Source organism: Protopterus annectens, chromosome 6.part1 (genome assembly GCF_019279795.1).
Source record: "Protopterus annectens isolate FY-2018-M chromosome 6.part1, PAN1.0, whole genome shotgun sequence".
NCBI lineage: Eukaryota > Metazoa > Chordata > Ceratodontiformes > Protopteridae > Protopterus > Protopterus annectens.
Genome location: NC_056738.1, coordinates 336,808,688 through 336,833,130, shown reverse-complemented (window position 1 = coordinate 336,833,130; position 24,443 = coordinate 336,808,688). Strand labels below are relative to the sequence as shown.

General features: G+C 44.6%; 1 protein-coding gene across 1 annotated transcript in view; it reads left to right on the top strand.

Annotated features, from left to right (window-relative positions):
* The window catches only part of MTA2 (metastasis associated 1 family member 2), a 1,757,597-nt gene that overhangs the window by 59,457 nt on the left and 1,673,697 nt on the right, over positions 1-24,443 (top strand). The window lies entirely within an intron of this gene.

Here is a 24,443-nt window from a genome sequence, read left to right as displayed (position 1 = left end):
AGTCCATTCCTTCTGTATCCCCCCCCCCAGAGGATTTTTCTTTCGGGGAAACCTTGCATACCTTGAGGGAACACTTCCATTGGGAAGGCCAAGATTTTTCAGATTCCAAGAAAAGGCTTAGGGAATTTCTTTTGCTACCTCAGCACAGACCTCTGGCGATACCTCCTGTCTTGGACTTACTTGATGATGTTTACTCTGAGGCTTGCCTTAATCCGGATTCCCTGCCTCCTGCCCCAGTCAAGCCTGATAGGTACTACAGAGTTCCTAACTCCCACCAATTTCTTTACAAAAGCCATAATGCTGACCCTGAAACCATTTCTCAAGGCCCCAAGGGAATGAAGGCCTCTACTGCTAAGAATCCATTACCTTCTGAGAGAGAGTCTAGATCCTTAGAAAAGTGGGGAAAAAAGGTGTATACCTCTGCCACCCTAGCCATGAGGGCCTTAAATTGTCAGTTCCATATGCTTAAATATCAGCAGTTTCTGTTATCACAGTTAAGGAATAAAATGTCACAACCTGAACAACCAGATTTGAAGGAGTTGCAGGATATGATGCATAGTGCAGAACAAGTGGGTAAACACACCTTACAATGTGGCTATGATGCTCTAGAGGCCTCAAGTAGAGCTGCTGTTACAGGATCAGTCATTCGTAGACATGCCTGGCTTAGGGAACAAACCTTGCCTGATCATGTTAAAGCTAAACTACTAGATGCTCCTTTACAAAAGGATGTATTATTTGGTACTAATGCTGAGGAGATACTACGGAAAATGGAAGAAAAAGCTAAATCTATGCAAACTGTCAAAGCTTTTCTACAGGTACAACCACCACGTTTTAGCAGAAATTGGCCTTCAAAAAACTGGTCCTTTCCAGCCCACGGACAAGCCCCAAAGAGGTAGATACAGGCGCACAAGGGGCAGAGGACAATCTCAAGGATCATATAGAGACAGACAATGGCAATCTCCAGCACCAAGAGGTGGCGAAGACAGTGCACAACAATACAGGAAACAAACCCAATGACTTTCCCCTTTGCATGCCAAGCAAGGCTCAGGTGGCAGCACCCTTGGGAGGAAAGCTGACATTATTTTCAAAAAATTGGCATATTGTCACAAAAGACAAATGGATCCTGGACATTATAAACAGAGGCTACAGATTTCATTTTCACACTCTTCCAAAAATGAGAGGCGTGCCGAACCTGCCACACAATCAAAGGGCAGAGGCCCAAATACAAATTTCAAAGCTCATGGACATGAAAGCTATTCGAGGTACCTACTCACGAACAAGGTCAAGGTTTTTATTCCAGACTATTCCTGGTACCAAGGAAGGGAACTGATTGGAGACTCATTTTGGACTTATCCATCCTAAACCCATTTCTACTCGTACTAAAATTCAAGATGCTCACCTTACAGCAGCTTCTTCCCATGCTGGGCAAGGAGTCTTGGCTGGTAACATTGGACCTCAAGGAGGCATACCTGCATGTCCCAATCAGACAAAGCTGCAGAAGATACCTCAGATTTCTTGCAGGTTCAATCCACTATCAATTCTCTGCATTGCCCTTTGGCTTATCTACTGCGCCCAGAGTATTCACGAAATGCCTGGCATTAGTAATTGCCTACTGCAGACTTCAAGGGATACAAATTTACCCTTACTTGGACGATTGCCTGATCCAAGCGGACAGCAAACACATACTTCTGGAACATCTGGTTTATATAACACGGTTATTGAATTCTCTGGGATACACGGTCAACAAAGAGAAATCCAGGCTAACACCATCTCAGAAAATAATTTTCCTGGGTGCCAACTTGGACACAAACACCCAGATGGCCTATCTTACGCCAGAAAAACAGGGGCAACTAAATCAGTACTTCAAGATGCTAGCAAATTAATTGTACCAGGCTAACTGCAAGGAAAATCCTGCAGGCTTTGGGCTTCATGGCATCTTGCATTCTTCTAATCCCATGTGCAAAGTTGCAAATGAGGAAACTTCAGTGGTACCTAAAAAACCTATGGTCTCAACACAGCCACAGTTTGGAAACAATAATACCACTAATTCCATGTTTGCAAAAGGAATTTCTATGGTGGGCCTGAGCATGCCAAACAAATACAGATCTACCATTCTGCAAGCCTCAAGCAAATCAAGTCATCACAACAGACTCCTCAGACTACGCCTTGGGGGCACACATGACAGACAGGTGCATTCAGAACAAATGGTCCCAAAAGGAAAAGCACCTTCACATCAATCAAAAGGAAATGCTAGCAGTGATAAATGCAATTACAGCTTTCAAGGACCTCCTGCATCCAGGGCAATTTATTGATAAGAACAGACAACACCACAGTAATGTGGTACATAAACAAACAAGGAGGAACATATTCATACCCCCTGTGCAGGCTGGCCATGTCACTTTGGAACATGGCTCTGGAATGGCAAATCGAGCTTCAAGCGCAGTACCTGCCAGGTTTGGAAAACACGCTGGCAGACAGTCTAAGCAGAAAGAGGACAGACCCGCACGAGTGGAAGTTGCATCCTCAAGTGTTTACAAAGATAATCCAAGCGTGGGGAAGGCCAGACATAGATCTCTTTGCCTCCCACAAGAATCATCAATTGACAAAATTCTGCTGAAGGACATTTCATCCAAAGGACTGGAGAGTGGATGCCCTTTCTTTCAGTTGGGCAGCGCGGACAGTTTACGCCTTCCCACCTTTGCCTCTACTGCCCAAGGTGCTCTTGAAAGCAAGAGCAGACAGACTAAAGATGATACTGATTGCTCCAGACTGGCCAAGACAACAATGGTGCCCACTCCTGAGGAGCCTAACACATTCTCCTCCCTGGACCCTACCTCTAATGCCTCTTCTCCTGACTCAGCACAGCTACAAAACTGTTCAATCTGGCTGCATGGAAAATTCCTTAACACCACAACAGACCCTACTCTCCAAGGAGGTGCAGGATGTCATTTTGGAGGCCAGAAGGCCATCTACTAGAAAAGCTTACTCCGCAAAATGGAAACGGTTTTGCGCTTGGAATGAGAAACAGGGCCAGGATCCTAGAAAACTGAATTTGCCTCGGATATTACAGTATCTAGCTGAGCTGTTGAACAGTGGACTTTCATTTTCCTCCATCAAAATCCATGCCTCAGCCATTTCTGCAGAATACAACACTGATCCACCCTTATTCTCTCACCCAGTCTTAAGGCAGTTCCTCAGAGGGGCTAAGAATATAAGACCTCCAAGGAAACAACCAATACCAGCCTGGGATCTTAATTACATTCTAGAAAAATTAACATTGCCTCCCTTTGAACCAGCTGCCTCAACAGATTTGCAATATTTGTCCTGGAAAACAGCTTTTCTTCTGGCTATTACCTCAGCTCGTAGGGTCTCGGAACTACAAGCCCTCATGGCTGTGCAGCCTTTTCTCATCTTCCATCAGGACAGGGTTTCCCTACGAACCAACCCGTCATTTATGCCTAAGGTAGTATCCAGGGTAGCTTTAAATCAGGCCATACACTTACCTACCTTTTACCCCAATCCTCAAAACAAAGGGGAAAGGCTGCTACATTCCTTAGACATCCATAGACAGCTACGTTACTATTTGGACAGAACAAAGCCTTTCAGGTAATCAGAACAACTCTGTGTCCTATGCTGTAGGAGCTCAAGGGAAGCCAATTTCCAAACAGACAATTTCAAAATGGATAGGCCACTGCATACGGTTTTGTTTCTCCTTTCATGGTAAACCTGTACCTGCAGGCATCAGATCCCACTCCACAAGGGCCACAGCCACCTCTGCAGCCTTCCTCAGAGGAGTCCCTACCAAAGATATTTTGGAGGCAGCCACTTGGAGTTCTGTGCATACCTTCACTAAACACTACCACCTACCTTTATACTCCAAAACTAGAGCAGGCTTTGCCACTGCTGTGTTGCAGGGCATTCTGGCTCCTCCCAGTTCCACCTAGTGCCTACCACCCTGTGCGTAGCTTTGGGATTCTACCCATCTTTTATGACTGCAGCTGTATGCACGATGAACATAGTACAGTTTTGTACCTACCATAAATGTAGATGTTCGAGTGCTAATACAGCTGCAGTCCAGGATTCCCTCCCTCCTTCCCCTCTGTGTACAGACCTAGTGGCTAACTCCTCATCTTACAACCTGATTGGGTTATCCTTCTATGGTGTATTTGCTTGCAACTACTGATTTTTGATTATATTGCATTGCATGATTATTTATATATATATATATATATATATATATATATATATATATATATATATATATATATATATATATATATATATATTGCCTTCCTTCTGGGGGCACCTGACATCTGGGGCAAGAAAGACTGAAGAAAATGGCGTCGGCTGTGTCTTGTATACCCCTGTTGCACTGACGTCAGGAAGGAAAGCGACGACAACCGACGCCGGACCTGGACTTTGGAATTCGGCCGACCGAGGACCCGCCTGACAGCAGGAGAACCCATCTGTTATGACTGCAGCTGTATTAGCACTCTAACATCTACATTTATGGTAGGTACAAAACTGTACTTTTCTCTGTGCTTTCCTCCCTTCCCCTTAATTCAGAAAGTCCTGTTAAATTCTACAGAACAAACCAAAAATCTTATTAGGGACTTCCATTTTGGCCAAGATGACACTGGTTCCCTCTTAATGCAGTTAGCCAAGGGTCATCACTACAAGTTACCTCACCGGTAAAACCTACTCACTTAGGACATGGGATCATTGATATATCCACATTTGCTAACTCTACAGCTGACCCTGTGAGTGATCAACTTTTGATCCCTTTCAGACACCTATTCTCTAAGGATGTGCTAAGGATTTTGCAGGAGGCCAGGAAACCCACTATTAGAAAATCTTGTTTTCAAGTGGAGAAGATTTTCCATTTGGTGCCAAAAAAGGAAAATGGATCCCTTTGGGGTGGACATTCCACTAATGCTTTCCTTCATGTGTGAGTTGCTCAACAGTGGCCTTTCTTGCTCTTCAGATAAAGTCCATTGTTCTATCTTGTCTGCCTGCTTGCCTTTGAACCCTTCCTGTAGCTTCCAGGCTCGAAGTTGAGCTTTTTCTAAAAGCTCTTGTACATGCAAGAACCCCCCAGGAAACCGGTTCCTACTCCTTGAGATCTTAATTATGTATCGGAAAAACCTCCCCAAGCCCCTTTTGAGCCAGCAGCTTCTGCGTCCTTAAAGTTTTGTTAATGGAAAACGTGGCTTCTGGTAGCCTAAAAATCTGCCAAAAGGGTTTCTGAAATTTGGGCATTAATGGCTTTGCTTCCTTTTCTGGCCTTTCACAAAGACACAGGGTACCATTGAGAACTAACCCTTCCTTCATGCCAAAAGTGGTAAATGAATTGTCACTTAATCCATCCAATTGCCTACCTTCTTCCCTTCACCTCAGTCCTCTAGTAAGAGGATTTTACACACCTTAGATGTGCATAGACAACTCCAGTTTTACCTTGACAAAATAGTCTATCAGGAAGTCTAACCAACTTTCTTTTCATCCCGGGGCTGTGGGCTTGCCTGTGTCCAAACAAACTATATATATCCACATGGATTTCTAAGGCTATCATGTTTTGCTATGAATTCCATGGAAAGTCTGTATCAGGATCTGTCCAGGCACAGTCCACTAGGTCAGTTGTGTCCTTGGGGGGAGGGGTCTTCAAGGGCCACTCCATCTTAGATGCTGCCACCTGGTTATCTGTTCATACCTTCATGAAACTGGAACTGTTTCTGGATGCAGAGCAGGATTTGCTAGAACAATCTGCATGAATTCTTGGAAAATGCTTCCTCTTAATTTGTCCTTCTGTATCCTCCTCGCTGGGTTCCCTTTCAGCTCTGGCACTCCCCCATATGTAAAGAATACTGCAACATTGAGTAAAAGGACATAGAATAGTTGTGTAAAATCTTACCATAACCATAGATGTCCTCTTCTGTGTTGCAGTATTCTATCCTTCCCCCTACAGCTTGCTTTTTCCTAATATGATCCACCTAGGCTCCCTGGGAGTTTTCCTCATGGGGCTTTCTTATTCTGGAGATGGGTATGTATGGACATCCCTTTTATAGCTGATATTGCCTGGTTCTACGTGCGATATCCCATGTACAGGCAGTAGCTCTAAGCTCTTGTATACAGGCTGGACATTGGGTAACTGGGCAGAATACAAACCAGATGTAAAGAAAACTGCAACATAAGAGACATGTATGGTAAGATTTTACACAACTGTTTCCCTTTCTTTGTACTCATTTTGATAGTGCATTTTACCTCTTTGTCTCTTCTACTGATTTTACTTGATCTGAATTCATTATGTCGCTAACTGTTGGATAACACAGTCTGTTTTTACACTCTAGCAGCACTTGTTTTTACATCAGGAGGTCAGTGGATTTTCCATCTAGTGCAGTGGGAGGTAAACCTGGTCTTTTTAGGTTGGGGAAACACTGGAGATATCTGCATGCAATTTTATTGGCTGGAGGGCTTAATAGGCTTATCTTGTTTTAAGTGCTTTTATAAATTCTGTACAGTTGATTTCTTAGCTGATTAAAGTGCACACGTTTGAATAATCACACTTTTATAAGCTGTTTAATGTACACAGCTGTATTTGTATCTTTGTTTGTGGTAGCATTTCACTCTGGACACTCCTTTACTGTGCTCTTACCATAGGAGGACTAGGATTATTCATCTAGTGGCAGTAGGTGTTTACCTGATGTATCTGAGCTGCAAAGCATACAGAAGGGCTCCAAGCATCTTTTTGCACCTCTGTTGTATACCATGACTGTACTTCAGCAGTTTCAAAAAAAAAAAAAAAACTATAGTCTGCTGCATTAAGTAGCTAATTGCACTGTTTTACATTGTATGTTAGTTGTAGGGCTGCTGTTAGTGTATGGTCTTGTTACACTTGGGGTCCAAGTAAGCTATTCTATATTAAAAAGGTGTTTTTCTGCACCCTTGTGGCAGAAGTGTGCTGATCTAACCTGTCTGAGTTGGTGATTGCTGGTGGAAGGCTTATTGTGTGCTTTCCTGATTGGTAGTTAGCTTAAAACTTGTTTTTCTTTGCTTGTTTGTAAGTTTTGCACTTGTGTGGTGCTTCTCTTCACGCAGCGGCTAGCAATGCCCTTGTATAGATACAAAAGCCTAGAAGCTCACTTTTTCCCAAACAGCTGTCATTGAAACCCTTCCAAAGTTTTCTGCTGCTCTAGGAGCAACTCAGTTGCGCACTGAGCAGCTTTGCCAAAGTATAGGTCCCTCATGTAGCCTGTGCGTGTACCAGCACAGTCCTGTCAAATACACATTCCCTTCCCTGATAAAACATATAGTAAGTGCCTGCTATCATAGAAGGCAGTTTCCCATCATCTCTTTGGCCAGCCTGGTAGACATGGGCATTCTGAGGCAATGTAGCAATTGTCTTGTGTATACTGACAGCCACTTACTCCTAAAGCAAATACTTTGTGTGAGAGATGTAGTTATGCTATGAAATTGGAGGCAAAATTCTCTCATAGGGTCAAATTGAATGCTAAACTGTTTCAGTGTGCACACACTTCCCACACTAAGGACACACAAGCCCAGGTATGCAGATTTACTCATTGAATGCTAAACTGTTTCAGTGTGCACACACTTCCCACACTAAGGACACACAAGCCCAGGTATGCAGATTTACTCATTAATAGCTTATGAAAAGATTAGAGGCCTCCGAAATGGAAACCACTTACACACAGTGCAAATAAACAGCCACAACACAACGCACAGATGTTCACCTTATCAGGCTGGATAAGAAGCAAGTTAGTTTAGCTGCTTGTCAGGTGCCAGGATCATAAAGCCACTCAACCACAAGTACCGGAATGACTCGTCATAGTCCATGTGGGTGTGAATTAGTTTAGATGCACCTCACTAGACTATATGAAGAGAGACTTGACTGAGCTCTCAGATTCTGTCACAGGCCGGTATAAGCATAGCCTTAAGCAGCATTCTTCCTTCTCCAAGGCAGATGCCGCAATACAAATAAAAAGTGATTGACTTTAACATTTTGCTTAGGTTCTGGTGTCAGTCCAAGGGGATCCAATGTCCGTCAGCTTGGCTAGATATGGTTGATAGGCCACACTACTTTGCCAGAGATGGTCTGCACCTGTCTTTTGTAGGCTTTTTGATACCAGCAAAGGCATTAGCCCACCCCCTGTTGTGCCTTTTTTTTTTAGGCAGTGTCAAAATAACCTCCTCCCATCATAAGACTCGACAAACTCAAGGTACTGCTGCTTAATGTTAAGAATCTAAACAAGAAACTGCAGTCCCAGAAAACACTCCTCACTTTGGAAGATGCTGATGTCTGTGCAGTCACTGAGAGATGCTTCTAAAGATGTGGAAAGTACACCAGCTGTGCAGGACTACAATGCCTTCCATACATTCAGATCTTAAACTGAGTGTGAAAGAACTAAAGGAGGAGGTGTATCTATCTTCATTAAGGATAAGTACACCTTGAGACTGGTCAAACAGCATAAGTCTCTTGAGCTACTCCATGTTCAGTTGGCAAAGTCCCGTACCACATCATAGCTAGCTACAAGTCCCTTAACGTGAAAAAGATGCATACCTGAACTTACTGGAGTCACTTGCCATACAGCCCAGCACCTTACTCATAGGGGATTTGAATTATCCATCTATCGACTGGAAAATGTACACCACCACCACAAACATGGTGGATCAGAGGTTCTTGTATTTTGTCAATAAATGCTCTGGAACAGCTACTCCTCACACCCACAAGAGGCTCAAATGTCCTGGACAGGAGTACTTACTAACATGGAGAGCATTGCAACCCCCCTCCCCGCCAGTGGGATGTCCTTCCAGTTAAGATTAGACCATAAGTCAGTCTTGCGTACAAGACCCAGATACCTCATAAAGTTCAAAAATGCTCAAGAATCTAAGCCAAATTACCTCCTCCTAAGTGATGGTATGGGAAGTTTCAAAGCCCCCTTGAACACGGATAACAAGGATTCCTATGCAGAGGTGCACACCAATGGCCCTGTATAACCACTTAAGCAGTTGTCTAGAGTTGGCTGTACCTAATCTGATTAAAAGCAGGTCTTGCCGAAAAAACAAGCCACCTCAGTGGACCCTGTTGTAAATGGGCTGTACAACAAGAGAAATAAACTAATGTCCAATAACAAGAGGGAACTGGCTCAGCAGAAGAAATCCCTCTCTTAGTTTAAACAAATTGGAGATCTTGTCAAGTCAAAACTAGCCTCCCTAGCCAAGGATAGTCACGAGACATTCTTTATCTCTGCCCAAAATCTAAAAGGGAATAAATACCCACCTATGAGCTGAACTGGTTGTGGGTTTTACCACCCATACTCAACCAGAGGTACTAGTCAACCTACTAGCTGACAGATTTGGAGAAATTTCACCCCCCTCTCCTGCCCTTGTAGTCCTTCCCCAAAGTATACATGCTACCATTCCTCAGCCTACTATCTCAAGAGAGCAGGTCATCTTGGCGCTCTCCAAGGCCAAATACACTGCATCAGTGGAATCAGACAACATCCCATATTGTCTTTTTAAACAACTTAAAACATGACCTAACCCGACCGACTTTGGATCCTGGGAAAGTGGCTATATTCAGGCAGAATGGAAGAAAACAGTAATCTCCCTGCATAAAGGGGGACTCAACCAATCCTGTGAATTGTAAGCCTGTAAGCTTGACTAGTCTCATCTGTAAGGCCATGGAAAGAATAATTATGGACTTTATTAACAAGGTGATGGGTAATCTCCAAACTCTGGAACCAGCCCAGTTCAGATTTGTTAAAGGTAGATCATGCCTATTAAACATGGTTGACTTTTTCACGAAAGTCGCCAAGGGCCTGAATGAGGGAAAGACTGTGCATATTGCCTGTCTTGATTTAGCCACTCTGGTATTAGAGAAACCCTTACACTTGGGAATTAAGTCCTACATCACCAACAGGACACATGCTGTCAAAGTGGGTGACTTCACCTCTAGCAAAGGACCAGTCACGAGTGGCATACCACAGGGTTCTGTGCTGGGCCCCTTACTGTTTGGAATTTATTTCTCAGAAGTCCATGCAAACTTGGACAGCCTGTGGCTGACCAAATTCGCTGATTATTGCAAATTGGGAGCAAGTCCCCCCCAACAATGTTAATATACTGTAGACAGGGTTAACACAGACAAATGATTGTTGCCAAAGCCACAGATTAAAACTAAATGCAAGCAGTGCATTACTATTCCCTTTGGGAAAGCTGACATCCCTGATAATTGCATTGTAGATGCCCCCCCCCCCCCCCCCCAAGTGTAGACCCAGTTGTATATGAGCTGGATGTTCAAGTTGATGGCAGTCTGAACTTTGACCACCATGTATCCACAGCAGTAAGGAAGTCCCTATGTAGTACATCTTATAAGTAAAGGTATCTCATCTAGATCTAAGGATTTTATAATTTTATTACACTCTGCCCTCATCAGACCAGTAACTGAGTACAATGCTCCCTTTTGCATGTAGTTCAGCAGACACCTGCAACACCTTTGTGGGGAACACAGTGGTTTCTCACCAGGAAATTACAGGGTACACAAAACAGCTTTTAGTCTTTCTGTGCAGTACTTGTCATTATATTTGGTCTCCTACAGGTTGCTGAGTGACCTGTGCTTGAATTACAGGGCAGTGTCTGACCAGCCCTGATAGAAATGCTACACATTTGTAAATCATACTGCAGGAGGGTCATTCACTCTAAGGATCTTAACCTAGCCCTGACATTAGCAGGGTCATGCTGGAAGAAATGCATGTCTCGGAGACTGCCACTCCTGTGGAACAGGCTTCCAGTTTATGAAACCGAGCCCTTCCCTGACCCTCTCCAAATACCACCTAGATCAATGGATAGTTGACTGCAGATCCACTCCTGGAGTGGTGCCAATGTCCATCCTGGACAGAGAAGTTGGTATTGACTACCATAGACCCTTACTTTGTGAACTTCACTTGCCAAGCCACTGACAATTGTGGCAACTTGGGATAAATATGGCTAAGCTATAAGCAAGCTTATAAGGGCTCTAGAGCCATTAGCCTAGTAGCCTCCTATGACTGTATAACACAGTAAAATCCCTGTGTCCCAGCAAAAGTGCTATGATTTGTTGCAGCTGGATTTTCAGCAAGCTGCAGCTGGTCCCACTGTGTTGTCTGCCTTAGGGGATGTATTTAACAGCTTGCAGTATGCCTGACTGTCAGCCCTCTGCCCCTACAAAAGTTTGATAGGTGTTTATATCAAGTATCTCGGAGAGAGACAGTACTTGTATTTTAATCCCAAATTGGATCCTGCAATGATTTCTTTATCGAAACCTTCTGCTAAACATATGAATGCTAACCCCATTACCTCTGATAAGAATGGGAAAGCTTTTGACAGATTTGTGAAGAAAGTTTAATGTCCTTCTGTTCCTATGTTGCAGTATTCTAGATGTGGGATTTCCTGCCCTCAGGTGACTCGTATGTCGGCTCCTATACAAAAGCTTCAGCTTGGCTGTGTTGCAGTGTGTGTGGGACATTACACATAGGGCTATAAACCAGGGGCCTTAAATGTGACGGCTGCACGCACAATCCCCAGAACTTTTGAGCCGCAGACATTTGCATCGAATGATCGCCTCTTCATAGACGTTGCATACTAAAGATAAGTAACCCATTGGGTTTTTAATTTTCTTATTTTTGTGCCTATGATTGTTGCTAATGCTTGGTTGTTGTAGCCATTAGCTGATGTCAGAAGGAAAGGGAAAGTGCCAATGCGGGTGCCAGATACCCCATAAAGTCGCCCGTGACAGGTGTGTTTTTTTGCCTAGGCTGGGAACACTATCATTCCTCCTGCGCTGTTTGTCAATCATTTGTGCCTAAGACCTTGCGCAGTGATCTGGCTGAGTTAAATCTCTACCTGGAGAACCAGTGCCTTAAGCGCTTGGCCCTCAGAATGGATCCTGTATCGGAGGCTGCACCAAAACCTCCATGTAAGAAGGCCAAGTTGCCTAGGCCTTATTCACCTACCGCGCTACTTCCTGATTGACCGCCAACTGCCGATCTAGGGGTTGAGGCATGCCTGGCAGATTAGTCGACTGCAGTGGTGTCCCCCGAGGAAGCCGTTTCGCAGCCAACTGCACGTACTCTGAGCTAATCCAGATATTGACGTCTGTCGATGTCGAGGGGGAACCGGTATCGGTGGTACCTCTGACTGGGATCCAGACTTCGGATGTGTTACTGTCCAAACACGATGCCAGGACACACTCTACTTCTCCCTGGCCAAAAAGAAGCAGAAACTAAGCATAGCTCCTCTTCAGAAGCCACACCAGATTCGCAGGCCTTCACCTCCTCTCTCATGCAGGCTTTTATGGCCCTCAGGCCTTCTGCCTCAGCCACCTCCACCCTGCTTCTTCTGAGCCCTATGGCTGCTTTTGCTTCTTCCCTCCCACCCATGATCCCTCAAGTCAGGCAAGAACATGATTCTTCCTTCTCATACTCAGAGTTCATTTCTTATGTTTCCCAGATTGACCCCACCCGAGGTCATTACTTTTGGTGAGACCATCAGTAAGATGGATTACTTTAAATGGGATACATTTCACATGACCGATGCCCAAAAAAGGTACTTTGAGCTACTGCAAGTAGAATCGCCCTCCCTTTGGCGGTACCTCCAGTTCTGCCTTCTTGGATGCCTTCAACTCAGCATCCAAGGCCACAGACTCCCAGCCTTCGGCCCCTAAGCTTCTATAAAGTACTACAGGACCACAAATTCCTGGTTAAACCACCTTGGTGGACCCAGCTGTGATTGCCACCACTGCAGATGAGCAGTCTAGACTGCTACCTTCTGCCTCCCTCCTACCTACTGATAAGGATCACAGGTATATGGATAGGATGGGAAAGAAGGTTTACACTTTTTCCACTTTGGCTTTCAGAGCCATAAATTGTCAGACGTACACAACCAAGTATGCACTAGACTTAGTCTCTCAAGCCTCCTCCATGCTGGCATCTTTGCTTCACAGTCCCAATAAGACAGACATTACCTCCAAACTTTCCTTGGCACAACAGGTAGCCAGGCATTCCATCAGATGCAGCTATGATGCTGCAGAAGTATCTGCCACGTCTGCAGCATCTGCTTCTTCCGTCAGGAGGTACTCATGGCTAAGATTCCGGAACCTCCCTGAGCATTCCAAGTCTAAGATATTGGACTACCCTCTAGACCACATTGTTCTTTTCAGCAAGCAATCTGGTGACCTTTTTAAAAATCTGCAGGAAAAAAGCAAAGAACTCCCGAACATCAAGCATCTGCTGGTGTCACCCATTCTTATGTATTATAGGAACTACCCTGCTAAGGCCATCTTTGTGAGACTTAATCCTCAACTCTCTACTTCCTCTTCCAGGTCTAGAAGACCTACCACCGCCAGGCCCTCTACTCCACCACATCAATCCAGACAGCCCTTTCAGGGCAGAGGACGCCCCAGTAATGCGGGACTGCCTTGCCCACCTTCCCGTCTTAGTCTGCCTATCCCACTCTCTTTCCCTTTGGCAATCCATCACTACAGACCAGTGGATGTTCGTGTTACCCTGCTGCAGTCATCACACTTGGGTTATCTTGCCGTCAGGCGGTCCCACAGTTGGCCTGAGTTCCAAAGTCTTGGTCCGGCGACGGTTGCTGTCGCTTCTTCCCTGACGTCAGTGTGCCAGGGGTATACAAGAGGCATCCAACGCCATTTTCTTCAGTCTTTCTTGCTGCGCGGTGCCCGAAGCAGAAGCAGTTCGCAAGTGCCGGTCGGCCAACACCTGAGATTTTCAATTCGAATTTCGGTCCGAAGTCTTCAATAAAGCTAAGTACCCCATTGGGGAACCTTTTCTTGCCTCAGTCCGATGTCAGAAAAAGTTAACAATTGCATTTCTTGTGGGAAGCAAATACCTCATAAGGACTTCCATTCTTATTGTATTCCTTGCCTAGGCTCAGACCACGACATCACAGGTTGTCAATTTTGTGCTAGGTTTAATAAACGAACTATCAAACGCTGTTTTGACTTTGCACGACATTACTTTGGTAGGAAATTTAATTATATAATGCCGTTGGAGCAGCCGACGATCGGCATGCATAAAAAAACGCAAGGATAAGGACAGGCAGCCTAGGAACAAGCCAGACTCCGAGGCCTCTGCTGGGTCTGTCGCCGGTTCTCCGGTTTTCAGTGAGGCGCCTACGCAGCCCCTGACAACCGCAGAATTGGAACCCCAGACAGCTGCGGATTCTCAAGCGGAGTGTACTAGGCTGACACAGCCATCTTCATTAGGCCCTTCCGACACCGGAGCAGGAGGAGACCCCGGTGCAGTGGAAACACCTTCGGTTGCAGAAGGTGTCTTCAGACCGACTACACTCACCATTAAATCTTATGCTAAGCTTAAAACTCCTTTAAAACCAAAAAAGACTGTACAACAGTCTACAGTTCAAGGCCCCATGCCTAAGAAACAGATGCTTAAGTTGGCTGAAGATTTGATTACCCTAATCAGGGGTTCCCATCCCCCTTCAGATAAAAGACCAAGACAAGAGGAGGATTATGCTTCCTCTGACTAGGTTTCAATTTCCTCAGATTCTTCTGAGGAACAGGATTACACTTTTCCCCCTTATGAAGACTCTGATGCTGAAGACACTATTCCCTCAGCATCTCCCCCTGAAAGACTACTCCTTTGGGGAAACTTTACATACCATGAGGGAACATTTCCACTGGGAAGGCCAGGACTCCTCTGATTCTAAGAAAATGCTCAGAGTTCTTTTTACTACCCTAGCACAGACCACTTGCTATCCCTCCAGTTTTAGCTATTGTGGATGATGTTTACTTGGAGTCTAGTCTAAATCCAGACTCTCTACCTCCTGCTCCAGCCAAACCAGACAGATACTACAGAGTACCTGACTCTCTCAAATTCCTTTATAAAATCCCTGTGGCTGACCCAGAAACAATTTCCCAGGGTCCCAAGGGGGCTAAAGCTTCTATGGCTAAAAATTCTGTGCCCTCTGAAAGGGATTTCATAGCCCTAGATAGATGGGGAAAGAAAATATACACCTCAGCAACTCTGGCTATGAGAGCATTAAATTGTCAGTTTCACATGTTGAAATATCAGCAATTCCTAATGTCTCAATTAAAACAAAAAATGAGCAGACATACTGAACAGTCTGAATTCAAGGAAATGCAGGATCTGTTGCATGCAGCTGAACAGGTGGGCAAACATACTTTACAATGTGGATTTGATTCACTGGAAGCTTCCTGTAGAGCTGCTGTTACTGGGTCTGTCATACGTAGACATACTTGGTTAAAAGAACAACCTCTACCTGATCATGTTAAAACAAAATTATTGGATGCACCTTTACAGCAGGATGTATTATTTGGTGTCAAAGCAGAAGAGGTTTTAAAGAAAATGGAGAATAAGGCACCGTCTATGCAGACGGTCAAGGATTTTTTACAGGTACAACCCCCCTCATTTCAGCAGAAATTGGCCAACAAAAAACTGGTCCTTTCCAGCTTCTGACAGATCACAGAGGGGCAAATACAGACACCCAAGGGGCAGAAGTCAGTCACAAGGCCCTTGCAAACCTCTCCAATGGGTTACTGCTACCCAGAAAGGAGGAGAAGACAGGCCCCAAGCTAGCAGAAGACAAACACAATGACTCAGTCCTCAAACTACCAAGCAAATCTCTCCTGGCAGCTCCCTTGGGAGGAAAATTAGCATTTTTTGCAGACAACTGGCACATCATCACAAAAGACAAATGGGTCCTAAACATAGTCTCACAAGGATACAGATTCCACTTTCATACCTTGCCAAGGATAAAAGGAATGCCAAACCTGCCACCAAATCAATGGGCAGAGGCACAAAAACAAATTACAGCTCTCATGGACATGAGCCATTCAACAGGTATACACAGGAGCAAGGACAAGGATTTTACTCGAGACTCTTTCTAGTCCCAAGAAAAGACAAAGAATGGAGACCTATTCTGGATCTTTCAATTCTGAACACCTATCTGCAAATAACAAAATTCAAGATGCTAACACTACAGCAGCTTCTTCCCATGCTGGGCAAGAATGCTTGGCTAGTAACGTTGGACCTCAAGGAGGCATACCTGCATGTCCCTATCAGACAAAATTGCAGAAGATACCTCCGCTTCATTGCAGGTTCAACGTATTATCAATTCTCTGCACTGCCCTTTGGCTTATCTACTGTGCCCAGGGTCTTCACAAAATGCCTGGCACCAGTAATTGCATACTGCAGACAGAGGAATTCAAATATACCCATACCTGGACGACTGCTGTATTCAAGCAGAAAGCAAGGACATTCTTTTAAAACTTCTGGCATTTGTCAAACACCTAAGTTGCCTAGGGTACACAGTAAACAAAAAGAAATCAAAACTAGTGCCCTCACAAAACATATTCCTGGGTGCCAGCTTGAATACAACGGCCCAGATGGCTTATCTCACGCCAGACAAGCAACAACACCTGACTCAGTATTTCAAAATAATGGCAACAAGGACCCAACTCCCTGCAAGAAAAATTCTGCAGGCCTTGGGATTCATGGCATCTTGCATACTACTAATACCATTTGCAAAACTGCATATGAGGAAATTACAATGGTACCTGAAAAGCGTATGGACTCAGCACAGCCACAGCTTGGAAACAACACCACTCATTCCCTGCCTTCAACAGGAGTTTCTATGGTGGGCACAGGCATGTCACCTCAACAAGGGTTAGCCTTTCACCTTACCCACAGCCAGGCAAACTATGACAACAGATGCATCGGACTATGCCTGGGGAACACACATGGCAGGACAAGGCATTCAGGGCAAATGGACTACAGATCAAAGGCATCTGCATATCAATCAAAAAGAAATGATGATAGTACAGAATGCCCTAACAGCTTTCAAGGACCTCTTAACACCCAGGACAACTAATAATAAAGACGGACAATACCACAGTAATGTGGTACATAAACAAGCAAGGGGGCACACACTTCTACCCTCTATGCAGGCAAGCAATGACCTTGTGGAACACAGCACTGTCTTACCAGGTTCAATTACAAGCAAAATTCCTGCCAGGAAAGAAAAACACATTGGCAGACGACCTAAGCAGAAACATCATGGTTCCACACGAGTGGAAACTAGATCCACAAGTATTTGCAATGATAGCTCAAAAATGGGGACGCCCAGACATAGATCTGTTTGCCAGCCCCCAAAACTACCAACTTCAAAAATTTTGCACAGGGACATTCCATCCACAAGCTTGGAAAGTGGACACCCTCTCATTCAGTTTGAAAACATTAACAGTGTGTGCCTTTCCTCCACTGCCTCTTCTAGCAAAGGTACTGCTGAAAGTCAGATTAGAGAGGTCACAAATGATACTCATTGCACCAGACTGGCCACACCAGCATTGGTATCCAATTCTAAGGAACATGGCCCACAGCCCACCATGGATTTTACCACAAATTCCTCACCTGCTCACCCAGCGAGACAATCTGATTCTACACAGCCAGCTCAAGACTTTAAACCTGGCTGCATGGCAAATAACCTAAACAACCAGCCAACACCTCTATCCAAAGCTGTTATGGATGTCATTCTGGAGGCCAGGAGGCCCAGCACCAGGAAAACCTATTCAGACAAATGGAAAATATTTTGCGCCTGGAACCAGGCTAAAGGCCAAAATCCCCTTGATCCAAACATTCCTCAGATTCTACAATGTTTAACTGAGATGTTGCACAAAGGACTTTCCTTTTCATCTATTAAGATCCACGCCTCAGCAATTTCAGCTCATTACAACACGGATCCTCCTTTATTCTCACATCCACTCCTAAGAAAATACCTCAGAGGGGCTAAGAACATAAGACCGCCCAGGAGAGCACCAACACCTACTTGGGAGCTCAACTTTGTTCTGGAAAAGCTTACACTGCCGCCCTTTGAACCAGCTTTTTCAGCTGATTTAAAATTTCTTTCCTGGAAAACTGCCCTGCTACTAGCAATAACCTCAGCTAGAAGAGTCTCAGAGCTACAGGCACTAATGGCAGTGGAGCCTTTCTTCATTTTTCATCAGGACAGTCTCTCTCTACGAACTAACCCTTCCTTTATGCCAAAGGTGGTATCCAGTGTGGCCCTAAACCAAACCATTCATTTGCCCACCTTTTTCCCAAATCCCCAGAACAAAGGAGAGAGACTCCTGCACTCTTTGGACATTCACAGGCAATTACGTTACTACTTTGATAAAACTAAGGCTTTCAGAAAATTTGACCAGCTCTTTGTAGCCTATGCTGCAGGATCACAAGGGAAAGATATCTCAAAACAGACCATTTCTAAATGAATAGGGCATTGCATACGTTTCTGCTACACGCATCATGGGAAACCGGTACCTGCTAACATTACGTCCCACTCCACCAGGGCTACAGCTACATCAGCAGCCTTTCTCAGGGGAGTGCCAACCAAGGATATTCTGGAAGCTGCAACTTGGAGTTCAGTGCACACCTTCACCAAACACTATCACTTACCTCTATATTCTAAGACTAGAGCTGGTTTTGCCACTGCAGTTTTGCAGGGCTTACTAGCTTCTTCTAACCCTGTTTAACTCCACCACCCATCCTTAGTTTTGGGATTCAACCCAAGTGTGATGACTGCAGCAGGGTAACACGATGAACATAGTACAGTTTTGTACCTACCATAAATGTGGATGTTAGAGTGTTCACCCTGCTGCAGTCCAGGTTACCCTCCCTCCATCTCCTCTGATAGCTGAACTTTTCTATACCAGTCTATCCTATACAATCTCTGTGGTGTATTTGCTTGTGCCTGAAGGTATTGTTTTTATATATATATATATATATATATATATATATATATATATATATATATATTTATAAATATCTATCTGGGGCAAGAAAAACTGAAGAAAATGGCATCGGATGCCTCTTCTATACCCCTGGCGCACTGATGTCGGGGAAGAAGCGACAGCAACCAACGCCGGACCAAGACTTTGGAACTCAGACCGACTGCGGGACCGCCTGACGGCAGGATAACCCAAGTGTGATAACTGCAGCAGGGTGAACACTCAAACGTCTACATTTATGGTAGGTACAAAACTGTACTGTCTTCACCATTATCCAGAAAGAGTATTTCCTGTCCTGGAAAGAAAAAACACCCAGAAGAGGCACCCCCCCCCCCAAAAAAAAATCAGGTCCATCTCATGCCACAAGTGCTGGCAGTCCTCCTAAAGCTAGGCACTATAGAACCATTCCCCACAGGACAGGAAGGAAAGGGTTCTACTCCAGTCTCTTCCTGGTTCCCAAAAACGACTGCCCCTGGAGACCCATCTTAGACCTGCCCTATCTAAATCTCTACCTTCAGGTACCTTCTTTCAAAATGCTCTCTCCCCACTCTGCTGCCTCTTATCCCAGCCAATGCCTTCATGGCCACCCTGGACCTAAAAGAGGCCTTACCTACACATACCCATCAGGAATTCCCAAAGACAATTCCTGCATTTCTCTGGACCTGCCTCTCATTTCCAATTTACTGCCTTGCCCTTTGATTTATCCAGGCTTCCCCCTTCCCCTAGTCTTTTTACAAAGTGCCTAGCCCCAGCAATTGCCTTCTGCAGAACTCTAGGCATACAGATTTACCTTTATCTGGACAACATTCTAATTCTGGCAGAGTCAAGGGTTGCTCTATCAAAGCATCTACATTTCACCATGTCCCTTCTGCAGAAGCTAGGGTACGCCATCAGCCTCCCCAAATCATCTTTGACCGCAGGACAGCACAACATTTTCCTAGGCCGCAGAATCGGAACGGACACAATGAAGGCCTTTCTCCCACAGGACAAGGTTCTTTCTTTGACTTGCCACTTCCAGGAAGCCCTACTACCCCAAAAGGTGACAGCAAGACAATTTCTCAGTCTTCTGGGTTTAATGGCAATGACCATCCCCATGCTCCCACTGGCACGAATGTACATGCGCAAGTTACAGTGGTTCCTGAAGAACATCTGGTCCCAACACCTACATCCCCTAGAGCAAGTCATTCCCGTCCTTCCCTGTCTGAAAACAGAAATCATCTGGCGGATCCAGCAAGTACAACTAAACCCAGGGCTCCCACTGCATTCCCCCACCCCAATCCAAGTTATGCATACAGATGCCTCAGATTTGGGTTGGGGAGCAACTTTGGCGTCTTACAGGATTCAGGAAAAGTGGCATCCCTCTCCAGGTCAAGCACATCAAAATCAGGGAAATAACAGAAGTCTTCTTGGCTCTAAAGACCTTCACTCCCCTTCTGGCTCCAGGGGTTCCCTAGATTGTGACAGACAACACCATGGTGATGTATACATCAATAAACAGAGAGGAATAAAGGCCTATCAGCTGTGCAGACTAACCCTGCTGATATAGGGCTTAGCCTCTCGTCACAACTTAGTCCTCCAGGCGGCCTACAATCCCCTCACAGGACAACCACCAAGCAGATCTCTTGAGCAGGATCTCTTCGCTTCAACACGAATGGATGCTGAGCAGGGTTTTTCTTCGATGTAGTCCACCGGTGGGGTGCTCCACAAATAGACTTGTTTGCCTCCCCCCAGAACAGGCAACTTGCAGACCTTCTGTTCAAAAACCCACTCCCCTTTAATATGGAGAGTGGATGCTTTCAGCTTCTCTTGGAAGGGGAAGTTTCTTTAGGCCCCACCCCCATTTCCCACTGATTCCGAAAGTCCTCTTGAAAATACAGAAGGACAAACCAAAAATCTTTAGCGACTCTCTACTGGCTAAGGCAGCACTAGTTCCCCCTACTTCACAACCTAGCCAAGGACAAATCACTTCGTTACCTTACAAGGTGGACCTACTGACACAAGACAAAGGAACTCTCCTACACCTACACTTACAGATGTTGTCTCTGACTCTGTGAGTGATACAATTCTGATCCCTTTCAGACACCAGTACTCAAACAATGTGCTTTCTGTCCTAAGGGAGGCAAGGAAACCTACCACCAGAAAATCTTACTTGGCTAAGTGGGGAAAGATTTGCCAAATGGTGTCTGCACAAGAGAAGGGGCCCTTGCACTGCGGAGGTCCCCCCCAGTTCTAAACTATCTGTCAATTGATAAAAAGTGGGCTTTCTTATTCTTCTGTAAAAGTACACCTCTTTGCCATATCAGCCTGCTTGCTCCTGTAACCCCCCTTGCTTGCCAGGCTTGGCATAAAGTTCTTCCTTAAAGGGGTCCTACACATGAGACCACCTAGGAAACCTATCCCCCCGACCTGGGACCTTACCTACACCCCTGAGAAATTAACCCAAAATCCCTTTGAACCAGCTGGGGCCTCTTCCTTGCAGATGTGTACATAGCCACCAGCAAGACTGTCTTCTATCACTTCAGCCTGAAGAGTGTCAGAATTACAGGCCTTAGTGGCCAGTCCCCCCTACACCGTCTTCCACAAAGACAGGGTGTCCCTGCGAACCAACCCCTTTATGCCCAAGGTGGTCAATGACTTGTGTCTAAACCAATCCATCCATCTACCCACCTTCTTCCTCTCACCCCCTAACTAAGGGGAGAGGATCCTGCAGTCCTTGGACGTGCACAGGCAACTAAGGTTTTACCTGGACAAGACCAAAACCATCAGGAAAACTAACCAGTTCTGTCTCTTTTCACCCTAGGGCCCTGGGCAGGGCAGTCTCCATGCCAACCATTGCATGCTGGATTAGGAAAGCCATTTGCCTCTGCTACTTCCACCATGGAAAGGAACCTCCAGTGGGAATTACGGCCCATTCCACCAGAGCTGTGGCCACCTCCAGGGCCTTCATGAAGGGCCTAGACACAGCATCCATTCTGGAAGCAGCCACGTGGGCCACTATCCACACCTTCACCAAGCATTACAAACGTGACCAAACTTCTAGAGCTAGGACAGAATTCGCCAGAGCAGTCCTACAGGGTCTTTTAGAACCCTCTTCATCTACCACCACCCTCTCATCTGTATAAGCTGTGGTACACTCCCACATCTAGAATACTGCAGCATAGGAATAGAAGGGCATAGAATAGTTGTGCAAAATCTTACCATAACCATAAATGTCTTTCTCTTCCATGTTACAGTATTCCTTCCCACCTACCGGTCCCCGAGGTCCTTTTCCTTATCTGTGTCCTATCTATATTTCAGTAGGACACCAACTCACACAGCTGGAAACCACTAGCATTCCTCATGCTGGGCCTTATTCTCTGCCAGCTGGCCTTAAGTTCTGAGGATTGCGCATGCAGATGTCACTTTTAAGGCCCCTGGTTCATGGCCCTACATGTGATGTCCCACGCACACTGCAACAGCCAAAGCTGAAACTTTTGTATAGGAGCTGATCTACGAGTCGCCTGAGGGCAGGAAGTCTCACATCTAGAATACTGCAACATGGAAGAGAGAGATATCTATGGTTGTGGTAAGATTTTATGCAACTGTTCTTTCTTCTGTCACCTTAACTTTCAGAATATTGAATTGCCAGGCTCACACAGTGAATATTTTACTGGCTTCTTTCAAGAACATGAAAATCTCTGCTGTTAATCTCCTTCACATGTGTAAAACTTCATTAAGTTCCTTAATTGTCTGTTCTCAGACACTCCTTAGTGTTCTCATGGTTCTGTTGATGCAGTGTCCAGAGCAGCTGCTACTAATTCAGTTATAAGATTTCTCAAAACTTGCCAAAAGGTGCTTAAAGCTGAGATTTTGACGTCTTCCCTGGGCAAAGATGTGTTTGGCCCTTTTGCTGCTGATGTCCTAAAAATTTTGATGAAAGGGGAATTGATTCAAGGTGTAACCTGAATTTTTCAACCATCCTCTTCTGAAAACCTTCCTTCCTTTTCATGAAGCAGAGTATGCAATATTCTAACTTCAAACAAGCAGAATTTCAAAGAGCAGCGACAAGGAGGCTCAAAGAAGAAAGGGGCAGCTTCGCAGAACTAAGGACAGTCCAAGCTGTCAGAATATCTGCTTACCTCTGCTACCACCTTCCCATCTGCACGTATCTCTCTCTCATCTTCTCCAGTGGCATTAAATCATTTCTGACAAGTGTGTTCTGAGACTTTTATTCAGCAGGGTGCACATAGCGCTTGGAAACCCTTAACCCATTTCAAGGGATTTCTCTATCTGACAAACAAGGTCTTTGTTTCTTCCTATTTTAGAGCAAATGGTTGGCTTGAGGTGATAGAATTTGTATTGTCAGATCAGATGGGTAGTTTTTTTATTCAAGGGTTTTTCTGGCGTCAACAGAGGGATCTTGGATCTCTCCTTTCTCCATCTTTTTGTCAAAATCCCAAAATTCACAATGTTAAATCTGCAAAGCCCTGTCTTACCCTCCTTCAGCTTCATGGTAACGTTGGACCTAAAAGATGTCCAATACCAATTTGCAAGGAATTCAGATTTTAAGATTTTCTTGCTCACATTCAGTTCTGTCTTAACCTATGGTCTATCTACTGTGCAAACGCCTCAACTGTATTAAATTAGGAAGGTGTTACTGATTTTTCCTGCTTAGTTTATCCTGTCACATGATTTACTTATTTTTGGGGATACATTCCTATTTTCAGGTTGAATTTACACATTCACGCAATTTTCAGAAAACTCTATCATACCATTTTGAAGCTATTAAGTGTATTAGAAACCAAACAGCATGTCTAATGTACTGTTGGAACCAATAATTTGAAGATAGTCTACATTTTTTACATTTCCTTTTTACCAAAGTGAAGATAAATGACTTTGTGAGGTAGAGTCCTTCTGTATTATTCATTAAAGACTCCAGATTTTACCCCAATTTTTTAATATGCTTACATTTTTTTCTCATTCTTGTTGCTCTGCATATTGTTTTAGTAGTGTGCCAACATTCTGAAGGAAGTGGGAAGTTTTAAGCCACTTGTTAATAAAATCCAAACTACTGTATCCAGCTATTTTTGCAATGTTTTTTTTTTCCTGGGGGGTCAAAATAATTTTTTGATGCAGAGTATTGCTAAGGAGGAAATACAATCTTTTGTGCATAGGGTTGCCACCTTTTCAAATGCCCAAAGTGGGACATTTGTGGTACAAGCATCAGATTTTGCAGGTCAAAACATACCCACGGCCAATACTAGGGAGAAAACTTCACTTTTTTGCCTAAATAAAAGCTTATTCTTGTAGCATTTTAGTTGCTTATTCTGTTTCTTATAATATTTAGGTGTTTCAGATACAGAATAACTGTTTTATGTAACTATTACATAAAATATACGAAATAATTTTGCCCTAATATCTCAGGACATTTGCCATTTTTACAGTTTTTTTGCAGGTCACAATTGCCCAAAGAGGGACTGTCCCTCGCAAAGTGGAACAGGTGGTAAACCTAATCAGCCAGAAGGGGGTGGTGGTGGTTGGTCTCCTGGTAAAGTCCATAGAGAGACTGTGCCAGTAAAACTTTTTCCAGTGTTGCAAAAGAAAATGTTTGAGAGAGAAAAAAAGCAGAAGA